The sequence below is a fragment of the Malaclemys terrapin genome, chromosome 10, assembly GCF_027887155.1.
Source record: "Malaclemys terrapin pileata isolate rMalTer1 chromosome 10, rMalTer1.hap1, whole genome shotgun sequence".
In the NCBI taxonomy this organism is placed as follows: domain Eukaryota; kingdom Metazoa; phylum Chordata; order Testudines; family Emydidae; genus Malaclemys; species Malaclemys terrapin.
Window position 1 is genome coordinate 62,231,372 of NC_071514.1, and position 14,990 is coordinate 62,246,361.

Sequence of the window (14,990 nt, forward strand, 5' to 3'; positions counted from 1 at the left end):
ACGTAGCTAATATCTTTCAGGGAGATGTAGACTGCACCTACATGCCAGTATAGTTCCTCTAAGTGTAGACATACCATAACTTTCCTCCCCAACTAAGGTCTTCAATAAAAAAATTAGATCATATTAAAAAGTGTAGGTTTATATTTGTAAGTATTTATGCAGCACAAATACCTGTTGGATTAGTCAAAGACAGATTCAGAAAGATTAATCCTATGAGGACATTTTCCTTGCAAATGTTCCAGCAAGAAACAAGTGCGATGGTGCGATGCCAGCAGCTGCTTACACATTATACAAATAACTTGATCCCCTCACTGGTGCTGTGAAGAAACCACAAACTACTAAAGTCTTTTGCCTCTCTGTTCTATACTTCTCCCTGCTATAATGCACCTGTCATCTCAGCTTCTCATCATATGAGTCATTCTATAAATCAACCTAAACATTTGAGTCTAATAATCTGAGTCTAATCCAACATTCAGACTCTCTAAAATCAACCCATCTAAAATTTGTGACTGAGACATCATTACCAATCTACTTCTGTATCAATTAGTGAGTCACAAAGATCCAATTATCTATAATCTTAGTAAATGACAAATTCTCAATTTCTGGAGAGAAGAAGGAGGGAGTAGAATTCTCAATTTCTGGGGAGGAAGGAAGAAGGTGGAAGCAATGCCTTTGATCTGTCAAACTCTCCCTACCCCTCAGAAAATTGATTAGTCCCTAAATAATCTTTTCAAGACCATGGTAGATATTCTACCACAACAAAGTATTAGAACCATACTCCACATGCATAAAATTGAGTGTCTTTCCCCGGACCAAAAAACAAATAAAAAAAGCCCACCACATAATGACACACCTACTTAACCTGCACTAACTGACAAACTTCTCAGGCTTATTGAAATTCCATTAGCATCAGACAAAAGGAGCAGATTTTCCATACACACTCTCAAAGCAGGGAGAGGGGGGAGATACCTGAGTTCTAATAGGGAAGCGCTAGCAGCCCATTTAATGGCTACATTTCTCTGCTTTTCTCCCCATCTCTGTGCATCTCTCCCGTTTTGTATATTAGCGCATGTCTACACTAGCAAGCTTACAGCGGCACAGCTGTACCGATGCAGCGGCGCCACTGTAAGATCTCCTGTGTAGTTGCTCTATGCCGACGGGAGAGAGCTCTCCCGTCAACATCATAACACCACCTCAACAAGCGGTGGTAGCCATGTCAGCCGGAGAAGCTCTCCAGCTGACATAGTGCTGTGCATACTATCATTTATGCCAGCGAAATTTATATCATTCAGGGGGATGGAAAATCACACCCCTGAGCGACATAAGTTTTGCCGACATAGGCTGTAGTGTAGACATGGCTTAGGGTCTGCTCCTCCCTCTACCACTCCACAGAAGACCTCCAGTAGCAGGAGATAGTCAGCACTGCATCCTTGCACAGTAGGGCTTAGCTTCCTCTGCTCCAGCTCCTGTGAGGGATTCTCCTGGAGTACTTCTAAAAATGAGGACAGACAAGAAAAAAGAAATCTCATAGTATCCTCACCAATTTAACCCTCTGAGACAGACGTGGTTCAGGTATCACTCTGGAAACTCATCCCCTATTAATCAGATTAAATGAACTTTAGACTGCTAAATGATTTAAACTACTGCAGGTACCTTATATATAATGGAACAGCTCTCCTAAGCAATTGAACTGAAGACTGGGAATCTGTACTTCCAAAAACAAAATTATTAAACCAAATCAGCAGTTGCACTAGTCAGGAGAGAGTGGCAGGATTAATGTATTTCAATTTTTAAACTACTTCAGGGCCCCCTGTCATTTTTATATTAAACATGGCAAAAAGGCAGATTTATTGAGCAATGATGATAGGATTGTATAAGTACTACACTCTTACTCTAGCTACTGCAACCCCAGAGGCATTTTACCCTAACCTGTAGGCAAACACCTGACAGTTTAGCAAATGCCAAGCAATCAGAGCACAACAACAGAACCATATTAAAAACTCAAAGAGTCAAAGTTAGGCCACAAAACAAACAAACTGAAAAACTAAACCTAAATGAGAACAGCATAAACTAGCAGATCAAGTTTGGGACAGGGAGCCAGAAACTACTGAATTGTAATCCTGAATCTGGCCTCTGTAAGTCATTTCACTTCTGTGCCTCAGTGTCCCCATCTATAAAACTGGGCTGATATCTACCTACTTCCCAGTGGTGTTGTGGGGATTAGCTGGCATTTGTACAGCACTTGAGAGACATAACACCTGTTTGGAACTAGAGTGCTGTCAACATGCTAATGCTAGGAAATATAAAGCATGTTATATAAAGTTTCTGTCAAGCCACAATTCTTGTCTCATTGCTCTCCATGTGTATGATACAGATTGGGATCAGGTTCAAAATAAACTGGCTGCCAATCAGACTGAGAGAAGTAATGATTATTCTCTTTGCTGTGCCAGTGGACAATTGCATCAACTGAAGGTGTATATTTTTCTCTTGTAATCTTGCTGTAAGGGCCAGAAAGTGCTTGTTACTTCTGAATCTTCCTTCCCTGTGACCAGCTCCAGTCCCTGCTCAGGTTGATACACCCAGGGCTTTGCAAAGCAACAGCAAAGTGAAACTGAACCAAATCTTGTCAATTTCACCCTGCAGCAGCAAAGGCAGCAGAGCTGACTGTCCTTAGGCTCAAATCTGCTCACATAGATTCACATTCAGATTTTCCTTAGGACCAGAAGCACTAGATTCAATTGGATTTTCAAGCTCTGAACAAGAACATCAGTCACACTTCTAATAGTGACCAATGTAATATACAAAAGCACTTATGCATCATTTCAAGGTAAGGGCTTAATCAACTATAATACAAAATCAAATGTTTAGAGTCTCATGCAAAACTTCTCAGTTAATTTAACTAAGATATACAGGACAAGCGCTATTTAACATTCAAATGCCACAAAACTGTTTCCTCTTCAAATGTATACATTACCAACTACCTATATTACAGAGAATGTAGCCACTTTACCTTCTGTCCAATTAGATCCCTTCCCAACCAGGCCTTGATAGCATAATTAATACTACAACAAGTAGGTTCAGTATATAAATTCTGTTTTCCCACACTGTGTAATAGTGTAATTACAAGTGTAATATCTTGTAATATCAAGTGAATATCTTGGACTTCTACAGTACCTTCTAGTGAGGCTCAAAACTGTTTTAACACACTAATTAATTAAGCCTTAAATGATACCTATGGGTAATTTATTATTCCCATTTTACCCGAAGCCCAGTATGCCAACCTCACCCATGGCATAGGCACAGCTAGGTTGATAGAAGAATGCTGCCATCAACCTAGCCACTGTGACTCAAGAAGGTGGAAAAACTTCTTCCATTGTGTAGGACACATCTACACTATGGCACTGCAGTGGCACAGCTCCAGTGCAATAACTGTGCCACTGTCGTGCCCATAATGTACACATGGCCTGAGGCACAGAAAGGTTAGAGTAGCTTTACTCTGAAAAGCAACAGTGCAAAACCAGCACCTCTACTCCGCAGACCAGTTATACAGCTAGACTCAGAGTCAAATAGTGACCAAATTTAATTTTATTATGAGCCAAACGTCTATGGGTGTGAATCTGGATTCTATTACCTCTTTGCATCAACAAAATTCTTTACTAAGTTCCAATTTCAGGGCCAAAAGTTAAATCTGGATTCTATTACCTCTTTGCATCAACAAAATTGTTTACTAAGTTCCAATTTCAGGGCCAAAAGTTACACCAATTTGGTATAAACCTAGTACAAGCAATGGAACTAGCAGGCATCAACAAGGGCATAAGTATTATTTATGTTTATTATGCTAGTGCCTAGGGGTCAACTGAGAATGGGTGTAGGGGGCTGGGGGCATTGAACTTTTGTTATGATGATGTGGGAATGGAAAACGCTTGGTTTAACTTTGCAAACCCATAGTGACTTCCAGGGCTGGCATTAAGACAAAAGGGGGGTCCTTTCCCTGTCTCTTGGATCCACTTCCACTTGCCAATATCTACCAGGAAAATGGTAAGAATCCTTTAAAAACAACTTCATTTAATTATCTATAGTCCACACCGAATCTTGTGCTGCCCTTCTTTTTCTTCATCAGCACTATTTCAAAGTCATGAGAATGAGTAACCATGGAACTCTACAATGTCACTTTCAGGGTCACTTCTCAGACACACTTTCTCCACACAAATCAATGGCAAAGCCAGGAACAGAACCCATCTTCCAACTTGAGAGTCTTCTACTTAACCAGTATTTCATGCCTCCTTTGTACAACAAAATCCTTCATCTACCATTATCTATTTAGAGGAAGCACTTTGGAAAGGCCTTGTGCGGTATTTCGTAATCGTTATTGACAGATTTGCTCTAAGTACCATCTGAAATAAGAAGTAACTTACCATTCTCAAGTCAAAACCTACAAAGCAGATCACATTCCATCTTACTAGCTGGCTGTTAGCAGGGCATACAGGCCTGGATACTTTTTTGAGCTGTGCTGACTGGCAGTGGCGCTGAAACACTTTTTACAATGAGGGTGCTGAAAGCCAGTGGTCCCCAAACTTTTTACTTCGCACCCCCCTTACCCTTGTTGGCGCCTCCTCTCCCCAGAGCAGAGCCCCAGGTGCAGGGCCAGGAGGAGACCCCCTGGTGCAGGCCCGGCATCAGCCAGAACTCCGGGCATGGGGCCAGGAGCAGAACCCAGAGACTGGGGCCAGCAGCACCGGGACCCTGGGCGTTGGGTCGGTGGCCAGGATCCCACATAAAACCAGGGGTTTCTGCAGCACCCGCCACGCTCCTAGTTCCCGTGCCTATGCTGACTGGCATCGTCATCCTGCTCTTGGTCAGAAAAGGCTGAATCATATTTGTTTACACTTCAGCAACTGCTTCATGGACAAGCATCTGTGGAAAGAAAATGCCTAACGGCCAAGGTTACATTTCTAAGTGTTGATTACAACTCTTACATGGCCTTCAGATATGATGATTATTTCATTCCCATCAAGTACCTGAGAACACAGCAACTGCCTCTAAGCAGTTTTTTGAAACAACCAACCATGCATGTACACATCAGCCCAGGAAAACCACCTATCACCACTACCAAGAAGGCAAGAGCCCAACTACTGTGGTGATAGGGCCTATATTAGTATCTAGATAGAACATTTTGCTTTATTACTTGCTTTGTCAGCAGCATGATTTATTCACTCTGCCCAATGCTTGGGTTCTGGTGAACACAGTAGCATACAAAAAAGTAAACTTTAAAGTAAACTGGAAGGTCAAGCTCTAATGTTTCCTGGACACAATACACTCCTTGTCTGGATGTTATCTGAAACTGCAGCAGTGTCAGAAAATACACAGGCCTGAAGAAAAACAACAGTTCTGGAAGCACTGCAAGACCTCGGGCTTTGGGTTAAAGGGGATGGAGACATTTCCACAACTCAACACATGCCGTCCTCTAAAGGAAAAATGCCTCCATTTTCTTCAGACCAGCTACCTAGAAGTTCATCGATCAAGAGAAATTTACGAGCAAACACTGGATCTGGTTACCAACCTCTTCCTCTCACCGCGGAGCACTTGTTGTTAACAGGAGAACTTGTGCAGGTAACTGCTGCTGACCGGGGGAGCAGGGGATTCATAGTATGCCCTCTGAGGCATTTTTGTTCAAGTTTAGTTACAGACAGGACCTTCTGATAACAAGGCACCTGGACCTCAATTCTCTATTGATGGAGGTGTCTTGAAAAGGGGACTCTCACATTTCTACACAGAGCAGGGCTAGAGGACTATGGTAAGAAAGGCGGACTTCTGTCTAAACTACACTCTCCGCTGTTTCTGCCATTAGTGGATAATTAAAAGTCCTAATTGCCTCAGCCATGTCTGCACTGGGATGTCTTTTGTGAACCAGCAATGTCAAAGCCCAACATAATAGACTATTCTAGTTCTTCTTATAATGTTTAGTGTCTTAAATTGAACACTTACGGTTCTATTACTCTCCTCTGCTGCCCAGTGCAGAGCACCCTACGCACACACAGGGATCTGAGTAGCAGAGCCAAGCCAACATGGTCCATGGATGTCTCTCCACATCTGTTTGGGAGGACTGGAAATCAGATCCTCTAGGTGATATGCTCCTCTCTGAATTCAGCATCTTTCCCAATGGAAACCCACATGGGAGTTGGTGTCACTAGCGGCAGTGTTAACTTGCTCTCCCATAGCACCTACCCCTGTCTCACACAAAGGGTTCCATGCAACTCTGAAGGAGGAGCCTCGGTTCCTAAATCAGTCATGCTGTCCGGCACACGTGTGTGTTTGGGGGGAGTTCACTAAGCAATCTAGCGGGACTGCCTATACAACCTCAGATCAGCTTGAAAGCACACCATGCCCTCGAAACCCTGTAAAACGCAGACATTTTCAGTGCACTTTCTCCCAGCCAGCATGTTTTCTCCCCCACAAGGGCAGAATCCAAACAATGGTTAATGTAACGTATCTTAACATCCATTCCCCTATGCCTGTTACATTGTTAACGCAGGTTGGAAACTGGATTACAGTCTCTTAATGCTGTGTTCTAACATGGCTGGTGTCACTTCCCAGCAAGAGATTCAGAAATGGCAACTGTTATTAAAAGGGATTTGTTATTTCAGTTTATCCACAGTCATTTTTATTCATCCCCATGCAGGAGAAGCAGCACAATGGCCCTAAACATCCCACTTGAGTGCAGGGATCACTGATGATTTGCAAAGGAACAGAAAATGGGGTCTGTGCCTCTTCTGTTTCTTTGTGACGTGTGAAGGAGGCTGGGAAAGTTTCCCCCACCTCCACTACCACCTCCCAACATCTCGTCCCCTGCTTGTTTTTTCTGTTTGTTTGTTTTTTTGCATTAGAAATTCAGGTATTGTCTGATCTGTTTTTCCTGGAAGACTCTATGGGTGAATGAAGAACTAGTAAAATTATGACATCAGAGAAACCATTAAAGTGAACCTTGATTAACTGAGATGGGAAGTGATTTTTATTCAGGCTATTTAAACCCTACCCCTTCAGTTAAGCTCTGAGAAAGCTCCCACTCTGAGTCACCAATAAACCCTACAGCAAAAACAGGGAAGATAAGATTTGACATGTCTCACATTTCTGGGGGGAGGGGACAAGTATAATTTTTATATATTCCATATAATTTTCATCTATATGGAAAAAACACATTTCAGGCCTTCTTTATACATCAAAGAGACAAAGAGAGCACAAACCAATTTTCTCACATACATTCTCTCTCTCTGTCTCTCTCTCTCTCTCTCACACACACACACACACACACTTTGCTGATCACATTTAAAGTATACGGCCTTACTCTCTGCTCTGGGATGAATTTCATCCCTAGTGAATTGCTTCTTAATGTGTGAATTTTCATACTACTGAGCTGAGAAAAATGGGTGAAGTTTTCCTCTAAAGTGATACTGCGTATGCTTGTTTATGAAGAGTCATGTCACAATCTTTCTGCCAGGATACTTCCTCATTCACATAAAGCAGAGATCATTCCGTACGAATTAATGCTGCAAAAGTAGTGAGGCCTCAACAATGTTTGAGCAAGAACCATGGGGTGAAGGGTCTCTCTTGCCTCATTTAATGTTATTCTTGGTGGCATAAGTCAGATATCAGACACCACAAATCTGCACACACAGATTATGAAAATGAAAAAGAGCATCGAGAGAAAATTACAAATCCATTACCCAGCTAGCAGAGGTCAGCTTAAAGCAATGGAATTACAGATCTGAACCAGAAAACAATTCAAACCTACTACAGCATCAACCTCAGCTTTGAATTATCCTCTGTGACCCTCAAGAGACAATCCTGCCATAGAGTAATAAAAATAAATGAAGTGAGAACAGTTTAGAAGTCCGAGGAAATGAAGATAACTGGTCTTCCCAGAGGGCTGCCCTGGACATGATGAAAAGACAGTATTATACAGAGGCAGGCAATACAAAACAAAACAACTCTTTAGAATCTTTTTAGGAAACCGTCTTTTCCTGCACTGAAACAGAAGAGATGGTAATTACTTGGATGAACTCTCTCTTTAGCTGTACTAGTGCAGTTTGAGAGTGACTAATCAGGCATAGAGAAAAACTGTTCTCTCTTGCCACAGAGTGCAGGACAAGAGGCAATGGGTTCAAACTACAGCATAGCAGATTTAGATTAAATCTCAGGAAAAACTCCCGAACTGTAAGAACGGTAGGAAAATGGAACAAACTGCCTAGGGAAGTCCTGGAAGCTCCTTCACTGGAGGTTTTCAAAAGGAGGCAGGATAGCTATCTTGGATGGTTTAGACACAACAAATCCTGCATCTTGGCAGGGGGTGAGACTAGATGACCCTTGTAGTCCCATCTAACCCTATGGTTCTACGATTCTATACCAAATCACCATTATCTATCCTCCATTTCTCTATAGAGTATTTGATTGTCCTTTTACTCTACACAACAGACCGGCGGGAGAAGTAAACAGTTTACTTTTTTTTTTAAAACCTATCACCTTCTAGAAGAACACACTACTAGTTTGTTTCCTTTTTCTTACACAAACTTATCAACTTCCTGCACTTTCTGGTGGCTAACAGATCAATTGGACATGGTCTGCACACAGCTGTGCAGCCCAACACCCGCTGTTCCAACCTCATGGGCGGACAGTAGCCAGTCTTCTTGCTAGAAGTCTTTTCCTGGATATATAATAAGTGAAAAGCTGACGAATGCTGGCCCCCCATTCAGATCCAGTCCCCCACTGAGTTTCAAGCAAGCATCTTTTTGATGAGTGGCAGATCCTGGATTAATCCTCAGCTTTCCTGACTGAAATCCAAAATATCTACAGAGCTAGATTTCCACAGTAAAAACCCATTAGCTCCCTCTGAAAGTTCTTCTCTACGGGATTTCCCCAGTCTTAAAAAGGGCTTCCACCTCTTTCCTTCAAAGACTATTCCACAGTAATCAATCTAGCTATCTGTCAGGAGATTATTCCTGGTATTTAAGATGTAATTTCACCGATGATCATGCTACATATGTAGCATCTTTCATCATGAAGAACCCCCCCAAATCCCTTACCAAGCTATATTATACATAGCTTTAATCTACTGGACGATCATGATTACATTTCCCTCTTTCCTGGGAGATGCTTCTACAGTACTTCCAAATATTGTACACTACCATGTTCTCACTTCCCCCTACTCACAGAAGTTAGTGGCCATTTGACCAATATATCCATGTTTAGTTCTTTTAATCTTCCCTCAGAAATCAAGCCCTCCAGGTCTTTAATCATTCTAGTTTCTCTTCCCCCAGCTTCTTCCACATTATCTACAAATTTCCAGTACTGAAGTACCCAGAAATTAGTACAGACTGCAAGGGAGATATCATCTTTTTCAAACACATGCCTGTCTATAGGTGTTTGACAGCAGGTTACCATCTTTGGTGTTATACACAAGGCCCTGATCCAAAGCCCACTAAAGCACCGTTTTTCAAATGCGGCCACCAGGGGGCTCCCCTGCAACCACGACAGCTTCCTGGGTGGTGATGGGGGGCGGGGGCAAAGCATCAGCCTATCCTCCTCCTGTTGCTCCTCAATGCGCCTCTTTGCGAAGACTGATGGGGCACAACACTGAAGGAGCAAGGTGAGTTCTCTACCTGAGGGAGAACAGGGGGGACTTAGTGGGGCTCGGACTTCAGCCCTGGGGTGGTTGGACGGCGGGGACTTAGGGAGCCTGGCTGCAGACTAGGCTCCAGCCATGGGCTTCAAACGCCAACCCCTGCCATGCGGGGGCGGGCTCTGATCCCTGGCTCTGGCTGCATGGTGCTGATCCCCAATTCCGCCAGCGGCCGCTGGCCCCAGGCGCTGACCCCCATCCGTGTGCTCCGACCCCCAGCCCTAGTCACTGACCCCAGGTGCTGGTCCCAGGAGCCGACCCTGAGCTCCAGCAGCTGCTGGCCCTGGGTTCAGACCCCCAGTGCTGGCCTTGGGCTCCGGCGGTTGCTGGCTCCGGATGCCAACCCCTAGCCCTGGCCGTGCACTCCAACCCCCAGCTGTGGCCATTGATCTTGGGCACTGCTCCTGGATGTCAACCCTGGGTTACGGCAAGTGCTGGCCATGGGTGCCGATCCCCAGCCCCAGGTGCAGATCCCCAGCCCAAGTCACGCAGCAGCAGGCACCAATGCCAGGCTCCGGCAGGTGCTAGCCCTGAACGGCGACCTCCAGTCCTGGTCGCGCAGCAGCAGGCTCCGGCGGGTGCTGGCCCCGGACACTGACTCCTAGCCCCGGCTGTGCAGCAGTGGGTGCGGACCCCAAGTGCCAACCCTAGGTGCCAACCCCCGGCCTCAGTAGCACAGCAGCAGGTGCTGGCTCTGGGTGCTGACCGTCAGTTGCGTAGCAGTAGGTGCTGATCCCCGGCCCTGGGCGCCGGTCCCTGGCCATCCAGCTGTGGGTGCAGACCCTGGGCTCCCATGGGTTCTGGCCCAGGGCGCCGACCCCCAGCCCCAAGAACCAACCCCTTCCTCCGACTACACGGTGTCGGGGCCCCCCATCCATCACCCCTGGCCTCTGCTGCCTCACCCTCCACTCCTCCATCCATCCTCCCTGGCCTCCGCTGTCTCACCCCTGACCCCTCCGTCCAGGTCTTAACTTGCCAGGACTTGCTGTGAAAAGTGATATTAACAAACCTACAAATATCAATTTTCACAGCATTATTTTAATTACTGAGTCCGCAAAAAAACCCTACATAAATAAACTGCAATGATCTGGATGTGTATACATGCATATTTATTTGTTTTTCCTAAAGTTAATTAAGTATTTTAGGGGAAAAGTGTCAGTGCGGCCACCAGCAAGAGTTGGTGGCCGCACTCTGAGGCCACCAAAAAATTTGTTCTGAGAACCCCTGCAAGTCAATGGAAAGACTCCCGTTGACTTCAATAGGTATTGGAGGCTCTGAGTACATTTGAACTTTCAGATTCTTTTTGTCCTACAGTATACCTTCAAACATATTTCTGACTGTAAGCTTGTAAATGCAGAGACCATGTCTACTTCCACACTTGTACAACTCCTAGAACAAATGAGGCCACGATCTTGATCAGGGCCTCGTGGTGCTAGCATAAATTAATTAATAAATACTACAAGCCAAAATTCATCTGGGCAACCAAATTTTATACAGTATTTGGCCAAGGTGATATAGCACTTTGCTAGGATGAAAAATAAGAGCCAGCAGGTAAATCCTCTGATTCAAATCTGAGTGCTTCATGGCATATTTCAATGCTACCATCACAGCAGCTACACAGGAATCAGACTTAATTCAGACCTATAGTGAGCCAACCGCCATTATTAATAAAAGGCTGGAGAAAGATAAATATTTATATCTGCCAAATGGAAGAATATAAAAATAAGAGAGATGATTTAAGCTAAAACAGACAGTAAAAAAATCAACTTCACAAACAACAAGTGTCCAGAGTATCATTTCAAACAGTCTCGGTTTAAACACAACTGTTCACCCTATCTTTTTAAAGAGATCACACCTGCCCCCAAATAAAGTTTTGTAAACAACATTCCTTAGCATTAGTTTTGTAAATCCCTACAGAAACACTGCAGGGGAAAAAAACAAACTGACATCCACTCCCAGTAGTATTTGCAACACATATTTTGCAGCAACGGAACCCAAAAGTAAAACTTGGTGCACTTGGTCTGTTTCCACTGTTGAGAGCTATGCAAAGTGTGAATGGACAGCATAAAAGACACAGTAAATTAGACTTAGTTTTTTTCCCAGCTTTAATAATCTGAGGTGCTAATTAATACAAGAAATATTGTTATAATTTGAAATGTGCAACTGTCCCTGTAAAAAGACAACATAAAAGATTTTGTGCACTTTATTGTTTTTTTTGTGTCTATCCTACAAAGTCCAGAATAATGTAAGAAGGGCTGTTGTTTTTTTCCTTCCTACAGGAAAAGCTTGTCTTCTGGGCTCTTCTTTCTCATGCATTGCCTAAATTTATGTTTACTGCAGAAAATTTTTTCCTTTGCGTGGAATAATTATATATTCAAAGTCTGCAAGTGAAAAAATGTGAATTCCAAAAAGGTTTACAGAGCAAACACTGGTCTTAAGATGAATTCCTTCTTGTTAAAATAAATTCAGTGGAATGAGAGAGATGATGAAACCTCAGTGTGATTCACCTTCAGTGAGTGTTAGGAGTGAGTCCAGACCCAAACCTATTTTTTTTTCCAGGAGGCACTTAAAAGTCCAGTCACCAAATATGCTAATTATAGAACCTGTATAAGTACAAATCTACAACAGTACACTCACAAAACTGAAATGAAAGGACCTTTTCAAAACTTCTATATTAACTGCCCCCGTTTAGCAGGGACAGCCTCTACTAAGCAAAAGATCTGTCATTTGCCCTCCCGCTCCAATGAATTTCAGCAGTTAAAAGGAGGTCTCCATTTTTCTTCCCCAAATGTCCTTATTGATAGCTTTCAAATGCTGGCAGGTCTGAAGATGCAAAAATCAGTTGTATGCCACGGGATTTGGGTAGTCTGCGTTCGTGGCAGTCATGTAAAAGGCACCATTCAGAAGTGAATGGAGCAGGGTGGAGGGAAAGGGGGGTCGGAGGGAAGAGAGAAAGGATTTGCTCCATCGAGCTGATTCTACATGCAAGAGCATCAGCCATCACCCAAAGAGAAAGCGTGAGGTGGCTCCACTACTTGGCTCCCAACCTAACCACACACAGCCAGATCTCTTCTTTCAGCCATTGGGCGAGGAGTGCACAGTCCCCTCCCAGGCTCTCTGTTTACTGAGCCTCCCCGCTCAACACGCACTTCACTTCGGGCTCGTCCGGAGCAGCAAACGAGGCAAAACGGAGGCTATCCGGGGCAGCCTCTGGAGTGCGCCCAGCGAATGGGGGGATGCAAAGTAAAAGGGGAGAACCGGAGAGTTCCCCGAGCTCTGCTCTCTACTTTAGAGTTACTTGCAAAGCAACCCCAGCCCATTGTTACAACCGGATGTCTCACTCTGGCTAGCGCACACTGGTTGCACAGCCTCCCCGGCCCCTCGAGCATGGCTTCGCTTGACAGCCAGCTACAATCTGTAGCAAACCCTGCCCCACCCCAGTACCGGGCAACCACAGCAACATGAACTCTGCCTGCTTCCCCCCTCCCCGGGCTCCAGGTGCATGTCGCGTGACTTGCAACAATCTGCATGCTTGTGCCCCGTGCATGTGGCTGTCCCTTCGCGGCCAGGCTCCCCCGTCTTCCGTGCAAGTTGCTTTGGTGGCACAGCATGTTTGCGCCCCCTCCACCCTCCCGCCCGCTGCATGTGGCTGCAGTCCGTGTGCAACCGGCTCACTCACCTTCCGCGGAAACTTCTCTCTCTCTCTCTCTCTCTCCCCCCCCGTGTCTCGCTGTGCACCAGGCTCCCGCCGCTGCACCTTCTGTAACTCCAGGGGCCAAGCGGCGTGAGGTGGGCAGGGCTGAAAGCGGGAGCCACCCCCTAGCTGGAGACAATCGCACGGGGCGGGGACAGGGCTCAGCGCGGAGGAGCTGGGGCCCCCAACAGGGGGACAGGGACTGTGGAGGGGCGGGGCTGGGGGCACGCACAGGGCATGCAGCAGGGTAGGGGGAGCGGAGATGCGGGGGGGTGGGGGGTGTGCCAGGGAAGGGGGCCAGCGCTGGGGGTTGCATGCACAATGGGTAAGGCTTGGAAGGACTCGATTTTTCTCAGTAAATGTGGATTTTACTGTACATCCCCCAAGTCCCATGAAAAAATATTTCCATCAGGGATCATCAACATTTACAGCCAGGCAAAGGAAGAAAAATGCTGGAGAACTTACTAGAGTTTGATTGAGGGGTATTTACACTGTGTTTTCTGACACTTTGCGTTTTCCCAGGTACAAAGCTTTCATTTTTTTGAATGGCAGGGTCTACTGTCATTAACTAATTATTGGCTGAGAGCTCCCGATTGGCTGAGCCCTCTGTCCTGCCCCCCACCCATAATTTCCCGCAATTGTGGAAATTTAAATGGATAAAAATTAACAATGCTTAAAAATAAACGTTGATATTATCCATTGGAATGATAAAAAATTAAAAAGTGAATTTTGCCAAGCCTAAGGCTGCGAGAGCCCTAAGTGCTGGGTCTGCTCAGAGTTTGAAAACGAACCCCCTGCGTCCCACACAAGAATAAAACAGCCCTTCTGCCTAGTGGCTTGAAAGCCCTGCTCCCCAAGGAGCTGCCCTCACACTGCTGAGAAACGCCACGGCTGCACTGCTGCTGCACCACTGCAGTGTAGACGCTTAGGGCTTGTCTACACTTACCGGAGGATTCGGCGATAGATGCATCGGTGGCTGAGTGAAGACCCGCTAAATTGACCGCCAATCGCTCTGCCTTCCACCCCTGCATAGGTAGCGTCTACACTGAAGCACCACAGTGGTGCAGCTGCAGTTTTGTTGCTGTAGTAGTTCAAGTGTAGACCCAAACCTGGTTTACACTACAGAGTTAGGTCAATGCAAAGCAGCTTACGTCAACCTAACTATGTGAGGCTGTGTGTTTACACTACAGTTTCTCTCAGCATACTTTATGTCACTCAGGAGTGTGAATAAACCACCCCTGAGTGACATAAATTACACCAACATAAGCGCCAATGTGGACAGCGCTATGTCGGCAGGAGAGCTTCTCCAGCCAACACAGCTACTGCCGCTCCCAGAAATGGTTTTATTATGCCAATCGGTGACATAGAGCAGCTTCACCAGATGCGGTGCAGCTGCGCCGTTGCAGCGTTATATGTGTTGACAAGCCCTGAGTGTCTACACTAAAATTTCACTCCCACCGACGTAACTTGCCCGCTGAACCAACTTAATAACTCCACCTCCATGAGAAGTGTAGCGTCAATGTCAATATAGTTAGGTCGACGCGGTGTCAATGTAAACCCTGTGTTGCTTGTATCGACTGTTGCTGGTTTTCAGAAGCCATCCCACAATGCCCCACACTCACA

At 45.3% G+C, this 14,990-nt stretch overlaps 1 protein-coding gene across 1 annotated transcript in view; it reads right to left on the minus strand.

Moving 5' to 3' along the window:
• CARHSP1 (calcium regulated heat stable protein 1) overlaps positions 1-13,475 on the minus strand; it is a 55,476-nt gene extending 42,001 nt beyond the window's left edge. The window contains exon 1 of the mRNA XM_054041968.1: positions 13,353-13,475. The gene's annotated coding sequence lies outside the window, so the exon portion shown is untranslated. The remainder of the gene's footprint in view (positions 1-13,352) is intronic.
• Positions 13,476-14,990: the final 1,515 nt, after the last annotated feature.